This window comes from Chiroxiphia lanceolata, chromosome 2 (assembly GCF_009829145.1).
Source record: "Chiroxiphia lanceolata isolate bChiLan1 chromosome 2, bChiLan1.pri, whole genome shotgun sequence".
Lineage (NCBI taxonomy): Eukaryota > Metazoa > Chordata > Aves > Passeriformes > Pipridae > Chiroxiphia > Chiroxiphia lanceolata.
In genome coordinates this window covers 26,182,557-26,199,644 of record NC_045638.1, presented here as the reverse complement: position 1 = coordinate 26,199,644, position 17,088 = coordinate 26,182,557, and the positions used below count along the sequence as shown (strand labels likewise).

The window sequence follows — 17,088 nt, the reverse complement described above, 5'->3', positions numbered from 1 at the left end:
AGGGCTCTCTTAAAACTAGTGAGAGCAGTGCTCTTCTCTGGACCAACAGTTCAGGTCAGAGTCCTCCTCAGGCTGTTCTTGGCATGCATGGTGCCCGCACTCCTGCTCCAGCCCTGTCTGTGAAGACAGGTGGGCGTGACACTGTCCCGGTATGACACTGTCCCTGTGAATGACGGGCGCAACCCTTCCCAGGGGAGCTTTGGAAACAGCTCATCAGCCCCACAACACCCACCTGGTACCTTCCTCTAAGTGACTCCCTTCTCATCTGCCAAGAGCAGCTTATGGAAGGACTGCTGCTACATGACAGGATGCTGACAGCGGCAAGGTATTCCCCTTCATTGTGCCAGCCTCTCCTCAGACATGGGATGAACTGCTGCTCCCATGTCTGAAACTGGGGGGTCACTGGAAGTTATTGATTCTGCATCTGCGCTAGTCCACATGGAACCTGTTTTTCCGTGACTACATGGATATGGCAATGTGCCTCGTAAGTCTAATCTGGAAATCACCCAGTGTGGTTTGACTCCTACAATGCCACTGACTGACCTGGAATGATTTCAAGACGATCTGCAGAAAGGTGAGGAATGTGCAACCCAATCTTGAGTGATGGTGGAGCAAGCAGTCTGCACAGTCTTATCTGGGAAGTGCTAATCTGCACTTCAGAGAATCACAGAATGACAGAATGCGTTAGGTTGGAAGAGACAACAGTGGGTCATCTGGTCCCACCTCTGCTCAAACAGAGTCCCCAGGTAGTTCTTGAATATCTCCAGTGTGGGAGACTCCACAACCTCTCTGGCCAATCTATTCCAGTGCTTGGTCGCCTGCACAGTAAAGATGTTCTTTCTCATATTCAGGTAACATTTCCTGTGCATCAGCTTCTGCCCGTTGCCTCTTGTCCTATTGTTTGGCACCACTGAGAAGAGCCTGCTGTAGTGTTGTATCCCTGTAGGGTCCTACTTTTTCTAGGAGAGGCTCACAGGGTCCAGTGTGCACCCCAAAGTCCCTTAAAATTGCTGTAATGCCCTCAGGGGGTTCTTGACCCCAGTTGAAATTTTCTGGGCTATGATCTTGTACTGCATTGACCCTGGCCGGACACCAGGTACCCACCAAAGCCTCTTTATCACTTCCCTCTGCAGCTGGAGAGAGAAAGGCAATGAAGGGTCCCTAAGCTGAGACAAGGACTGAGGAAAATCACTCACCAAGCACTGTCATGGGCAAAACAGACTCAAAGTGGTGATATTAATTACATTTATTAGTAACAGAATCAAAGCAAGATAATGAGAAGTAAAATGCATCTTAAAAATGCCTTCCTCTCACCCCTCCCTCCTTCCCAAGTACTACCTCCTCTCCCCCAGTGGCTCAGGGAGATGGGGAATGAGGGTTACGGTCAGATCATTACAGGTTGTTTCTGATGCTGCTCAGGGGGAGGATTCCTCCCCCTGTTCCAATGTGGAATCCCTCCCATGGAAGACAGTCCTTCACGAACTTCTCCAGCATGAGTCCATCCCATGGGGAACAGTTCCTCACAAACTGCTCCAACATGGGTCACTTTTCCATGGGGTGCAGTCCTTCAGGCACAGGCTGCTCCAACGTGGGTCCCGCACAGGGACCCACACAAGTCCTACCAGGAAAACCTGCTCCAGCATGGGCTCTTCTCTCCACAGGTCAGCAGGTCCCTGCCAGGACCCTGCTCCAGCTTGGGCCTCCCACAGCATCACAGCCTCCTCTGGACATTCACCCGCTCTGGCATGGGTCTCCTCCATGGGCTGCAGGTGGATCTCTGTACCACCATGGTCCTTCATGGGCTGCAGGGGCACAGCTGCTCCACCATGGTCTGCACCACAGGCTGCAGGGGCCTCAGCTCCGGTGCCTGGAGCATCTCCTACCCCTCCTTCTGCACTGACCTTGGTGTCTGCAAAGTTGTTCACATGTTCTCACCTTGCTCTTCTCTGGCTGCAAGTTCATCTGCAAATGAAGTCCTTCTTAAATATGTTATCACAGAGGTGTTACTATCATTCCTGATGGGCTCAGTTTGGCCAGGAGCGGGTCCGTCCTGGAGCTGGCTGGCATTGGCTTCACTGGACATGGGGGAAGCTTCTGGCAGTTTCTCACAGAACCCTGCCTGTAGCCCCCGATACCAAAATCCGGCCCCACAAATTCCGTACTGATCTGAAGAGGCTGGATGCCTCAGTGGCCCAAGCTACACAAGTTGTATTTCCAGGGGGATCCAGAGCAGGTCGGCGTTTGTGATTCTCTACTGACCTTTCTTATATTTTCTCCAAAGGCCTCCAGTGCACTACAGGAACCATTTCTCAATATCAGCCTACATGTCATCCCCATCCTCAACCTCACATCCTGTTTTGGTACCAAGAGATGAGGTGTTTCTTTGCTGTTGAAGACAAGGATCCCAAAGATTAGCAGGTAGTCTACTGAAAAGGCTGCCTCTTGTACCATGATGTCCCTCCACTGACTTGCACCTTCTTCTATGGCTAGGTAATTCTTTTATGGTAGGAAATATCACCTAACTTGGTAGTACTAGAAAAACTACCTTCACTACTCATTTAACATTCAAATAAGTATTTTCTTCTTTCATCTACAAAGATTCTAAAAATGATTAGTTTGGCGGTATACTGAAACCACCATCTCTCGGTGCAGAAACCACCACCTTCTCCTCATCCACTTCTCATGGCTACTGTATTCTCCTAGACTTATTAGACAGAGCTCAGCCCTGGAACAGGATAATTGCACTTAGATATGTGCATATAAGTGCCACATATGGACTAGAAACCCAGGCTTCCCTGGTGGTCGCTATATCTAGTTGATACAATCAGTGGAAAGGCAGGGTGATTCAACTTCCTCAGGCATGGACACTTGGGGCTTGATTCATGTGCCAGAACTCCTGGTAGGGTGTCAGTGCACAAGTGGGAAGCCTACAGTAATATATGTAACAAATAATGATAGCTATTAAGGGATCCTAAAAGCAGATTGGACAAAAAAATTAAGGAAAACAGTAACTCTTCCTATAGTTATCTGGCCAGAAGTCATTGCTCCTTAGAAGTGCCTTGTAAACTGAGGAACACCACCACTGAATCTGGTGCTGGTCATGGTGAACCACATCTGCAATAGTCACAACCACTAACATTCATTCCTGTAGTCCTTACAAGGAACTAACCCAGCTCTAGGCAAGATGCAAAGAATGACCAGGACTTTTCTCAGCTTTTTACAGTTCATCGGGGAAATCACATCACTACAAATTACACCTATTTACTTGGTTTCTAATCATTCCTGAGACCATTTCTGGTCTCGTCTGTTAGAAACAAGTATACTAATAAGTTGTCAGAATGAAAAGAGAAAAAGCTGAGAACAAAATAAAATGTCCACTCTAAAACCCCAACCCAAAGAACTACACTGTGTCAGAATGAAGTGTCAGTAGGACTCAGATTTCTGATTCCATGAAGATCAGGCCAGGAGAAAAGTTTTTACTGTCTGTTCCCTGTATTTCACCATTCAATAAACTTAGCAGATGAATCTGGAGCTATATTTTGCTCTTTGGCTGTTTAATATCCTGTTACGATCCTTGGAACATAGGTCAAAATACTGTTCTAGCCATCAGGGTATAGAGACATGCTAGTGACTTGGATTAGATTACAGAAAGACATCAATTTGCAGCTCTTCTGTCACACATAGATTTGCTTCCTCACTGCCAAGAAGGAAATTCAAGCACACATGTCCTGGGTGAATAAAAGGATGGAACAATTACGTCTCACATTTTCAAAAAGGAGAAGAGTGATGGGTTCTCCATTTTATATGAAGTGAAATGTGTCTTATTTGGTCTGATTTGTTTTCAAATGTAATTGTATTTTTACTCACTGGATCCTAGGTTCTTTCACACATTAAGTGCAAACAAGCTGTTCTTTTGAGGTGAGGGTTACAGGATTACAGAGAAGCTCCCCACAGACTTGTGTCCTGACACATCCATGCAATCATACCAAAAGTTTCATACTCTGGAGATTACTGTAGTAAAGGGTAGTTTATAGATAGTTTAAATTGGAAGCAACTTAAGATACTGGTTCATTCACCACTGGTATAAAATGCGTTAGCCTTATCAGGATTTTTTTTCTATGATTTGTCAGATTTCTGGTTATGAAGCCTTGGATGTAAAGACTGAATTGGCCCAACTTTTTCATATCAGTACTGAGAGATCAAGTTGAATACATTCTGTTCTTACTCACAAGTATAATTTAAAAGAGAATCTCACTGTTGCTGCCACTCCAGGTATAAGGGCTGTGTATTTGTAAACGTTTAATTACCTACTTTGTAAAACTTGAACTAATGTTTTATAGGAAGAATCTAAGCACGATATTTCTGGAGAGAAGCGTGTTAAGACTTTCATTGCATTTATTTTGTTTCAGCAGTGCCAAATATCTAAACAGCATACATTTAAACCACTTTCACAAAGCTGTTGACTTGAGTAGGGCATGCCAACCATTTTACCAACAATCTCTTTTCCTTCGACTTCTAGATTTTTTCCAGTCATGTGAAATCTGCTCTGTTTGGTATTAATTTTCTGTAATTCTTTGGGTAAAAAGGGCAACAACCTTCTTATCCTCACCATTTTTTCTCCTGAACACCATCCTTTTCTTTGTACCTGGCTAATAACTTAAAGTAGTATGAAAATTTAAGCAGTTAATGTCTGTTCCCAATGTTTGTCAAGAGTCCTTTTGGTTTTAGACACCCACACATGGTCTCCTTTTGTAAAAAGAGGTGCTTTTCCTTTAAGCCTCCGTACATTCTTGCCAAATCATCAGCAAGCTGAGGGGTTTACACCAGCAGGATTGGTACACACAGTTTTCTGAAACCTGCCATTAGAGCCCTTCATAAAAGTGGGTAACAGTGTAGTAAAGGCACTGTGAGTTCTAAAATACCTCCACATCTTGGAGTTCTTAAAGTTCTGCTAAAGTACTCTGTAACTGCAGTTTTGACTTCACTATCGGTAACAAAATCATGAACATTATGTTACCTTAACAAACTACTGAAAGGCCTGTTAGGCAAAATTCTTTAAGCCTCTCAGTCTGTACTGTCTGAACTTCAATTCTTTCAGCAAAAAATTATTTAAAAGGCTTCTGAGCCTTTATTGTCCATCTTATCTGCTGATCCTAGACCCCAGGCACTTCCTATGCATAGCATGCATGTCACTGTTACAACGTACTTGAAACTACAGCTGTCCTTGGAGAACTGCTGTATCCCCAAAGTGAGCTTCCTGTTGTGCAGCACCATGAAATTCTTCTGTTTCTTTTAAAATGTACTTGCATTGCCTTGTGCAAAGTGGAGGCTGACTGTCTTCTTGATGGATGGTCAAGGCCTTACTACATTCATTTGGCTTTTCAAAAACCAGAGCTTATGCCTCCCAAAATTGCTTATCAGGCCAGTACAAAATTTTCTTTAACAGGAATGCTCCTATATCCAACACTAGGGTTTATTTGGCTTCTTGAAGGAGGATGAAAGATCTGCTGAGAGGAACTTTCCTGAGGCACCTGTTAGTTTCTTGAACCCCTCGGAAAAGATGCCTGGAGCTTCTCTTACAGCCAGAAGAAGAGTGGGAGGTGTCCAAATGCAGCTTAAGGAATAGAAAGGACATTTGGGACTTTGCTTTGATTCAGCAAGCAAAGACCAATCGGTCTGTGGTTTAACACTGAGTCAGGAGGATTTGGAGCTCTTGTGTGTCTTGACTGGAAAGAAAGGGAATTTAGGACTTGGTAGGACTAAAAACATGTCAAAGACCCTTAGTTTTAAAGCAAACTGTCTTGAAAAAGAAAGTGGTGGTTAGGAAAGGGAACTGGTCCGGAAAGAGAACTGGTTCAACCTCTGGAGCAGATTTCACTTAATGATGTAGAGATGACTGTAATACCTCTTATGGTTGCCTAATTGTTTCTATTATGTGCTATTGTTTTCTTCAGTCCATAATTCTGTCAAGCTTCTGTGATTTGAGATTAATTTTGTTTTGCTTGTGCTCTGCCAGTCCCTGAATTTCTTGGATATTTGTAAAGAGAGGCAAGACCTTCCTGTGAACCAACTTAGAAAACTTTTTTATACAAATCTTCACCATTGTTATGGCTTTAAGAAGGCATTTGAAATTTGTTATGAGACATGACCTGGGAGTAAGGAGAGTTTTTTGTTGCCCTATGAGAGTGCATGTGGATCAGAACAAGATAGGAAGAACTTCACTACTTCTTTCTATTACGGGCCCAGTCTCTCAGAGGTGGTGCTTCTCTGATTTGAGACACCTGAAGGAGGCTGGAAACCAGAAAATTGTTTAACAGTGTCACTTACCAGTTTTTTAAATCTTTATTTAAGATAAAAGGAAACTATTCCAAAATATTTCCACATCCTCTTCTCTGCCACAATCTTTTAATTCAATTTTTGACGTAGGTATTTACTACCTATTTGGCTTTTTCCTTTAGCCATTTTAATTTCATTTTTATCCCTCCTTTTTCCATTTTCACATGTATGTATTTTATATTGCAAAAAAAAGCTATCTTCACTTAAAATTATTCCATTTCCAATTACATATGAGCATTTGCCTCTGTATATGTGTGTTTACTTAAAATTAGGTGTCTTAAAGTACTTAACAAAATTAATTTTTTAATTAATCATGCCCATCTTAATGGGCTTGATGCCCATTACTAAGCATGCCCATCTTAATATTTAAGGATAAGAAATCTTAATTCTTTTTGTTTGTGTATTTGTCCTGAAAGCAGAACTTAAAAAGTGAGAGCAATATTGTTGGGCCTGAAAGGGGAAGTAGCTTTCCAAATCCAAGCTTGAACTCTGACAAAGAAATAAAAGGATAAAAAATCCTTTACAAGTTGGTCTGAATCAGCATATATATATATAATTTTTTTTTTGTGGATGAGAAAAATGATCTTAAAACCAGGATTTTGCTTTTGATTACATCATCTTCTTCATTAAACACCTCTCCTGACTAGTAAAAGCCATGTTTAAGCTTGGAGAAGAAGGATTGCAATTATGTAAATCTTTCAATCCTATAAAAATACACCCTACCTTCAGAGGCTTGTTAAATCTCTCATAGTTGCAGAATTGATGCTCATGAAGCCAGAAAATAGCTACAACATTATGACCAAACTTAAACTAAAACTCACAATTCCATCTCTGACTGTTGGATATGAAACATTTTATTAAAGATATCACAAATGATTTAGAGTAAACATAAACAATAATATTCAATGTTTATTGATTGAAATTCTCAAATAAATCTGAAATAGTGCAAATATTCAGTGCATAGAAAAATAGAGATTTCATTGTGCAATCAGTAACTTCTTATCACTGTGAGATACAAAAGAACATTTGAAACTAGTTTTCATACTCTTTTGCTGGTTTTGGGGAAAGGCCCTTTTATGCTTTACAAAATTTTTTAGGGAGGGATCATTGTAATAACAACTGAAATAGATAGCTAATTCTCAGAATTTTATTACACCACCATATTGAGAGATCTTCAAAAATGGCACATGGAATATTTGAACTGTATTGCAATTTCGTACATCATCTCCCTTCTCAGGTGCTTCACAGGTTCACTTCGGGCTCTCTCTGGCTGTGACCTGACAGAAAGGTTTATACTTTGGATGCTTCAGAGCTGCCATTCTTCAAAATTGCGTGTAACTCTGTTTGCTCAGTTCTGCATGCAAGGGGAAGACAGATTCTATTTTTCACCCTGTTATGTGTACATTTGCTAGTTGTTTGTATTTGTTGTACTTCTATTCTGGGCTTCCATCCAATACCTTTTATTAACATTTTTTCGTGACTGTCTTTTCCATTCCACATCCGATTTTTTATTTATTTTTATTTTTAACTTATTCCCACACTTGTAATTTTTTTTTTTAGCATGTCCTGCAGTCTTTTCTGCTGTTTACTGGAACTGTTTTCTTCACAACATCCCTCAGCAAAGGCTTCATGTTTCAATAACAATGTTCCATTTAAACTCTCTAAAGAAGTCTTCTTGTGTTTTCATCCACTGGCATAGGATCTCCCTGTCCTAATGCTTTGAAATGGAGTCTGTCACAATATTCACCTTAAAAGCGATCTTCTGCGGCCAAGAATTTATTTTGCATTGTACAGAAATAAGATGTTCGGCTTCTCATTTAGTGGAGATTTTTCCCACCTTCTAACAGGGTAGTGGAAAAAGATTACAGTCAAGCCTGGCACACTGGTAATGTATTTTTGTATTTGTACTACTGGTCTGAAAAGTCTGGTTCAGTCTCCCTTCAGATTTAGGGAGTCAGTGAGACAGATCAACCCAACATCTACACTTCTATCTCTGGTTAACCTCCATCTTCTGTTAGGGTCTTGTTCCATATCCTCATGGGCTAGGAGCACATTTGCAGGAATTTGAAACCCTGTAAACTGGAAGACTTTGTTTCACAGGCCTGGAAAGATATGAGGTCCCTGTGTACTGGGGGCTATCTCATCCTGACATCTGTCTAACAAGCACTTCTTCATAGAGATGATCTTGAGAGGTGGCAACCATGGAGGTTGCTGTCCCCTACAGAATCACTGTCTTTGTGACCAGTCTGACTCAGCCACCTTTTTGTGCTTTGGAGACATTTCCAAAGATGGAAGGTAGAGAGACTGTTACAGCTCAGGTGACCCTTCTGTCCCAGATCCCTGCTCTGACTGGCACTGGGCTCTCTGACTTGCAGAAGCTGTGGTCAGATGCCTGGCCAAACTGGGGTCCACATAATACCAGCATTGCAGAGGCATTTACAGATGCGTTGATTAACTCTCATTGTGAGATTAGGGCCCACAACTCTCCTGAGTATCCGACTCCCAAACAGATGAACCCATATCAGCTTCTGTCTATCAGGAGCCACACTGTGCACACCTCCAGCTAGAAAAGCCCTTGGAAGCACTAGGTAACAAAGGGACTTTTCATTCAATGTCTCTCTGTCTCTTCGAATAGCAAAGGTTAAACAAGTCAAGAGGTGTCAAGAGAAGATTCTGGAGCACCCTAAGTAGAAAGAGTTGTACAACATGCATTCAGCAACCATAAGCAACTAAAACAGGAGGTAATTGAGCTGGTAACAAACCTATGGTTTCCTGTCACTAAAATGTATGTGAAAAAGGTAAAGATACACGTTTTTAAGAAAATTTTTAAATTGTGCCTTGGGAATTGTAGGGCACTGCCAGGGCAATGGTTAAGGATCACTCACAGTATTCCAGAAATCTAATATCTGACAATCGGTGAGGAAACCTGGTGTGGTTTCCGTGAAATAAATATTGTGCTATTCAGTTTTGAGTTCTTTGAGGTAGTCAGAAAAAATACCAACATAACACTTTAAAATGCTCCTATGGAGTTTTGTACATGAAACCAAAAGCTACCATACTCTCACAGACATCTCACCCAATAAATAAAGAAAGGATAAACATGGGTGGGACAGAATATACAGCGGCTAAATAGGATAAATACTGTCAGCACAGCAGCAATTTTCTGCACGACTGTTTTATTCAAGATGTTTCTGGGGATGAACAGGTCCACCACCTGAACAGAGTTTGAAAATGAATGATGTGCAAAGGGCACCTTGACTTCAAATTCCTGATTTCTGGTGCAGTAATTCCTCAGCTACTTAGCAGTCCTCTGTCGCTTACCAGTAAAATGTTGCCATCCTTTAGGTGGAATATCTATTTTTCTGTATCATCTACAGTGCTTCAGAGGACTGGGACTGCTTTTAGCTTGAGAACTCTAATATTCCAACACATATGAACACTGTGTGCCCCTTATTGCCTTTTTGCTTATCCACTAATTGGTGAGACTTGCTGCATTTTCCATAAAGGTAAGGTCTACAGTTTTTGAATCTGAAGTAATTTTAACTTCACATAACATGACTGCAAAGTTTGGAATCAGGATTTAGCATTGCTATTGTTGTTTGCTTACATCTGCAAGATATAAACTAGGCAGAAAATACCACCTCTGAATTTTTTTAAAGTTCTTTGTAAAATGTGTCCGTTTATGAACATTTTTAAATTACAGATGTTCTGATTTTCTTTTTTTAGCATTTCACTTTTTTATTCTGTATTTCTTGTGGGAACCTGTGTCCCAGACTGGTCAAAAGTCCTAGATATACCAGGACAAATCATCATCCCGGGTATAAGACATATAGGCTCTGTTTTCCCATCTGTCTCTTTATTTTGTGATTCCATGTGCCCTGCTTCTGGTATGGGAGATGTTGAAGCAGTTTTGGCCACCATGGCAACATTGTCCTGCTTAGCAGCTGTTTGTCCAGTCCTGGAGAAGCATCATTGTTGTCCATCAAAAGGCTGATCACTTTGAGAGGACAGTATGAACAAATTCACTAAGGTTTCATCTGAGCAAGACAGAGCTGATGCTGAAGAAGGAATCTCTAGGAACAGGTATATCCTGGGGGGAAGAGCGATTTCATTTCTTAGTGAGCCTTTGCCTATTTTTTCACAAATCGCTGGCAGTACAGGAGTGTGTTTATTACCCTATGTCCATCTTGAGTGAGGTGTGGTGAGAAAGGCAGTGCCTTACTGATTTTTGGAGTGATGTATTTCCTCTTCCTGGGTGTATCCCTGGGGCTGGCAAGCTGTCAGGGAAGACACTAGAAGGTATGCCAGCTGAGATGTGCCATCCTGGAACAGGGCATTTCCCAGGGCTGTGCCTATGCTAGCACAGCTCACTCCTGGTGGAGTGCAGCAGTTTAATGGGTCGAAATCTACCTCCTTCATTTCTTCTTCTTCCTCAGGCCAGAAGAGGTTAACAGGCACTTGAACAGGGATTCCCCAGCTTTAATTGTCTAGCAGTTTCTAGTAAGATACTTTCACTGGAAGACTCTTGACTCTGGAGTTCTCTTCCAAGGAAGCCCACAATGGGTTCACTGACCTGTGGGGCACAGACAGGCTTTCACCTGAAGGAGAAATGGACAATCTGGTTTTGTTCTGAAATTACACACAGAGAAAGTAGAAAACCATTCTGAAGCAGTGGTTTGGTGAACTTTGTGCATCCTTTCTGTGTTAGGCACATATTATACATAAAAAAAAATTGAATGACTGGTAACACAAACTGCATATTAACTCCCAACCTCCATTGTCTTGTTTTGAACCCGGAGTTTTCAAAGACAGGATTAATTTGCTGTTCCCTATATTCATTCACCCAATGCTACCACCACCCATAAAGACTTGGCATCTTGAAAATGAAACAAAAACAGCTGAATGTCTTATCCTCAATGGCCATTCCATTACTTTGTGGTTTGGACAATGGTATTAAAAATCACTCTTCAATGTAAATGTTGGCAACAAACATGTTTTCATAACCTAAGTGACCATGATGTTCCAATTTGAATAGAACTTTCTGAAATCCACTGATATTTCAGGGATGCCAAATGGCAAAGAGTGTCAGAAAATCCATTCCTCTGCTTCTTCATCATATTTTTCTGTACCTCAGCTTGCCCAGAGAAGAGTCATTCAGTGTAATTTACTCTGTGATGGACAGACTACACAAATCTGCTAGCATGCTCTTCTTCTGTGGATCATTATTGAATTAGATGTGCAGGCAGAAGAATCTGAATGTCATGCAATGTCAGAATTTATAATCTACTGTTTCATCTTGGCTTTCAGTTTACAACCCAAGCTTGTAAGCAGGTGTATCTCCAGTGACTTCATTTATTTCTGACTTCACTAAAGATTTGTTGAAGTGAAATCCATCTCTTTCCCACTGATAGAATCTTATGAACAACAGTAACCAGCAATCTCATGGTAATACCAATAATCAAGAATTGGAATCCAATGGACAATAATCCATGCATATGCCAAAAAATGTTATTTTCTACAAAGAGAGAAATCTATATGAAATACAGAGGTAGGTTGGTGGTTTTTAAATCTATTTATGATTTTATCTAAAATTTTATTTAAATTATTTCAATTGGCTTCAGCAAAGAGTACAGATGGTTTGAGAACTCTTGGGCTACAGTCGAACTGGATGACTCAGAAGTGTTTCCAGGCTCCTAGTTTGGAATGTAAACTCTAACTACACTTTAACTCCGCTTTGGAGTGAGATGTATGTGCCTGTTGTAACATTGCTCTCTAGCAAGGTAACTTTTACGTATGGGCTAAAGAGGAGCTACACCAAGTTCTGCTAGATGCCCTCTGCAGGCAAGAGGTATCCAGCCAGGATGTGGATTTGTCAAAGCAAACAGTGCAGAATTCAAGTTGTAGCTGTGTTTTTCACATCATACTCATGGGATAATAATGTTATTTTCAAGTTGTCTGACCTCAGTAACTGGATGCAGCTTGAGAGGTGGGCTTAAGAGAGGACTAGGAAGAGAGGGAACATTTTGAATGACTTCATTAATTATTTTGGATTAGGAGATGTCATTGAGCATCATGACAGCAGTGTAGCTTCACATTTATAAACCTGTTCATATTTTACATGTCATAGTCCAAAGATGTACATGGAGAGGCTTTGAGATCTTATGTAGGAAAAAGCATGGTGTGTGCAGGTCAGAACACACCCAAATTGCTTGTGTCTATAAATTTACTTTTCCACTGAAACTCCAATTTGCCATGATCCCCAGAAGCTCCTTCTAAATGAAGGGATGAGGTTACTGAGGTTTAGTTCTGGATTTCAGCAGCTCCTGGCTTTGTAATCTCCACTGATGCCAGTTCTTGGAGCAATTTGCATTTGAGTGATTAAGGGATGCTTTGTCCTTCAGGTTTTGTAGGTCATTTCACTATTAGAAGCTTGCAATATTTCTGCCAGACTCTCTCTCTCTCTCCTTCTTTCTTTCTTTAAAAAAAAAAAAAAAAATAAAAAAAAGCAAACCCGATCATTTTATCTAGGACCTTATAAGAGTCATTGGTGAGATCAGAAGCTTTAATGGAGCTGTTTATTGTAGTTCAGATAATCTCTAGCAGCATCTTCCTGGAGCTATAACAATGGAAGGGTATTTTATAGCTTTGAGCGTAATAGTATCCTATGGGAAAAAAATATCTTTATTATCTCAAACTCTTTATCTCAGACTTAAAGAGCACACTGCAGAGACATTTTTATATATATCTAACTCAATACTTAATAAGAACAGAAATAGACCAAAGAACAATCTTTACCTAAATTATTGAGTCTACAGGACTTCTTACCTCTTTGTATTTGCATGTGTGCAGACAGTTTGAAAACAAGCTACCACTCGTGACAAGAGTAATTATTTTAATCTTTGTCCTGGAAACTTACTGCATTTACTCTTTGGTTGCGGAGGAACCAATTGGGAAACATGGGCAGCTCAAATTTTCTTTTTAAGGAAAAGTCTCCATGTCCTGTACACTGGCCTTTGGCAGGAGCCCACTGGACACCTGTGCTCCCAAACCTGGCCTGCTAGAAGTGCCCACTACAGAGGTCAGAGCTCTTTTGTTGACTTCCTATTAGTCGCCACTTAATGGATGTGAGCCGAACACGGCTTTGCCTAAGCACTTATCAATAGACAGCAAACATTCTTCTTTCCGTGGGCAAAGGGTCAAACTGTTTTGCCTGGCTATAAAGCTGCGCCAGATAATTGCTGGTGATTAGCAATTTTAATTACCAGGTGCTAGGGGTCGTTGCTTGTGGAGCTTTTTTTGCTGTTGTTGTAATTGGGCAGGCTGTCAATAGGTAGGGCTTATTGTAAGCATGGCGTGTATTTTACAGATACATCATGCATCCTTTTAAAAGCAGGTAAAATAAATTCAGTAGCATAACGTGCTTCTGTTTGCATCTGATTAGCTGCATAGTACTCCAACAGGTTTTTCAATAAAACTTGTCTGATACGGGAATCTTTAATACAACTTGCTAAAGCAGCTTTTAATCCTCTTGTAAACACTTGTGTGTACTATTGTTATTGAAGAGAGGCAATGATTTTAAAGTCTTTTCCTGCTACATTGGTCAAGTTGGAACTAAGCTTGTCAAACATGTTCTACCTCACTGGTTTTGCATGCAGACTTTTAGGGGGTTTTCAGAGAATCACAAAACCAATGGCACAATTAGTAGCGAACTAATCTTTTCCCATATTCAGCAGTGAAATGGGTTCAAAATGAAACTGACACAAAAGACTCTTCTCTGATCTTCCTCACAGCAGTAAGAGAGTAAGCAGCTATAATGCTTCAGTATCTCTTTTTACTAAAATTTCCATTTATTTCCTTTTCTTATATTATTTTACGTCAGAAGACTTGCAGACAAACTGAAGATCTCTGAAAGCCAAATGTACTATTTACTAATCTACTTGGGTTAGAAGATCAGGCTTGTATTTTGAGGCAATAAAAAGGATGAATACCTCCGCAATACAGAGTTCTAGCTCTATTTTTATTTGTTCTGCTGCAATATCTTGTGTCCCACCTCTGATTACGACTTCATTTTTTCCAGCAATAGCCAAACTGTTGGTCATGGGCTGCTCAGGAGGAGCTGTGAAATTGTAATGTCAGGTCCTTTTAATGTCAAAAATTGAAGATGTCTTACTGCTTGAAAATGCTATAATGGTGCTTATGAAGTTCTTCAATATGGCACATTCTACAGCTACAGATTATCCATACTCATTCACCTTCTCCCACTATGTAATCAGAGCTTTGAAACCTGGACTAAAACCCCCCAAAACTAGTTAAATAGTGCATATAGAAAGATGCCTCTGGGGAGGAGTATGTAGTTCTCAGGGTACTCCCATCCCATGTTTCCATGGCGCAGCTATACCCCATGGAAAACATGGAGCCTTCTCCTTTCTGCTAACCACAAAACCCGTGGACAAGCTGCAAAACCTCAGTGCCAGGCCTGACATCACTCCAAAGAAAACTACAAATAAGTAATATTCCTGAGAAGTAGAGCAGACCAGGGCAGAATTTGATTTCCTGAAATCAGTCCTTGAGCAGTGGGAGAAGTAAGGCCCTAGTAGCAGCTGCTTTTGGCACGGGCAAAAAATTTTGGTTATAAGACTAACACATAGTTATGATGTGTTGATCAGTTTTCATAAACAACCTTTATTTCCAAGTCTGAAATCTTATCTTCGTTGCAGAAACAAATTTCTTAGCTCAGGTATGGCTATGTTTGTTATGCTTCCCTCTGTATCTTCAGCTGGAAACAGATGGTTTTTCTTCCTACACTGTGTCCTTGTTTGCCTGTAATGACAGGCTGAAGTGAAAGGTTCTTAATACTGAAAACCTATGATACCATTTTATTTCGATTTCAATATGGACTTACATCCCCTTCTTTTTCTGTCTCCTGGTAACTGCAGTTCAAAAAGCTGTTGAAATCAACACCAGACTGGCTGCTCTTGTTGCCACTAGAAGTTCATGAACTAGATGTTTTCCTACCTCTGCTATCACAAAACTCCAATATGCCCCAAAAAGCAGAGAGAAAAATGCAGTCATCTGAACCCATTCATCCCAAACAGCTTTTGCAATGATCACAGCCTGTCTCCAAGGTCTCAGGTTTCCAGCTCACATAAATGCAAATGCCAGTAGACGATGTCCTTACCAGATACAAAGCAATCAATAGGAATATGCATGTAAGTGTAACAGTGGGTTTGCTTTCTCTCACTGTTTGTGTGGTAACGTGGATCTGCAAAGACCTGAGATGAGAATTCAGCTGCATTCATAATGCAATTCCTGAAGAGAGTGGATTATGGATAGAGTTTAAGCCTTAACTTTGAATTGCCTTGCTTTTGTGGATTGAAGTTAGACCCATACAGGAGTATTTGAACATAGACTATGGTACTTTGTTGATATTAGTTACCTGCTGTGACACACAGTACATGGTAGTTGCACTGTTGTACGCTGTAAAACACAGGTATTGTACACCTGAATTATAATCTTGCTGTGATAATATGCCTCTGTTGATTCAACAAAACACGTTGTCTATTTTGTCTTCACTTAGACATCATTGTGAAGGAAAGACTGACAATCAAAAAGGTAAATATTTTGGACTCCACAACTTGTGGCATGACAAAAAAGATAAAAGTGTTACAATTTTGAAATGAGACCTTGCAGACAACACCACTCCATCTGAACCAGTGAAATGAACTCCCTACAAAAAATGTTTATTATACAGCAGTGTTAAAATGTTATGAACAATCATTTAAAAAATATAAAGTGAGAAATGGTCTATTTAGTGATGTACTGCTGTCTGAAGTATAAATACAAAGGTACTGAAATGTAAAATAAAGCAGAATTTTGAACTTTCACAAAAGGGCTGGTCTCCTACAATGCTTCACTTTTTACAAGGGTTTTGTATTTATCACTTAACTCAGACAATGTATAGATTCTGAAGAGAGAATTATATTCATAGATCACTAAATTTCATGTCTGTCATGAAAATTAAAGTTAAAAAAATAAGATGTGTAGTTTTCTTATAAAATATTTCAGTCTCATTTTACAGTGGCTTAATTTAAAAATTTGAGTTCTCTCCTTTGCAATCAATGTGTTGCAGTACTGATGGAGCACCAACACGGTGCCCTTGGCAATGCTGACTTGAAAATACCATTACGTCCAGAGCATGTGAGAGGTATTGTATGAAGGCTGAATTCAGCCTGGACCAGTATTATCTAACAAGAAAATACTGGAGGGCTTTGAGAAAAGACCTGTGGAACCATGAAAGGTTGTGTTTTGGACCATCTCTTCTACCCAGAAGTTTTACTACGAGGGTGAACAGTGATTGGAGGCTACATGGAAGCATATCTGGAGGCTGCATAGCACATCTGGCTATCCCCACTATTGTGCATAAAAAAGCACTTGTACGAGCCACTTGGTACTCAGATTTCTGCCTGGAGTTGCAAGACACTGGGTCCAAAGGTCAAGCATGAGCAAACTGGGCAGGCATTTCATTTGTATCTCCTACCACCTCATCGGCCATCACTGAGTCTGTGTAGCCTCAAGAAACACCTTTTTTCCCTGTCTGGCACCACTGTATGTGCAGGCTGTCTCTGTTACTAACCTTTCACTTGTGCTGCTCCCAGTCTCTGTGGAAAACTAAGTATGTCTTTCAGTGGATAGATATTCTTGCAGTGTTTTAGGAACTTTTTCAAGAACTGATGTTATTTAAATTGTATTAAT

At 40.5% G+C, this 17,088-nt stretch overlaps 1 long non-coding RNA gene across 1 annotated transcript; it reads left to right on the top strand.

The window, feature by feature from the left end:
• The first annotated feature begins 8,646 nt into the window (after positions 1–8,646).
• LOC116783046 lies at positions 8,647–10,510 on the top strand. The gene is made up of 3 exons (XR_004355445.1): positions 8,647–8,924; positions 9,682–9,842; positions 10,233–10,510. It is a non-coding gene; the product is annotated as an uncharacterized LOC116783046 (long non-coding RNA).
• Positions 10,511–17,088: the final 6,578 nt, after the last annotated feature.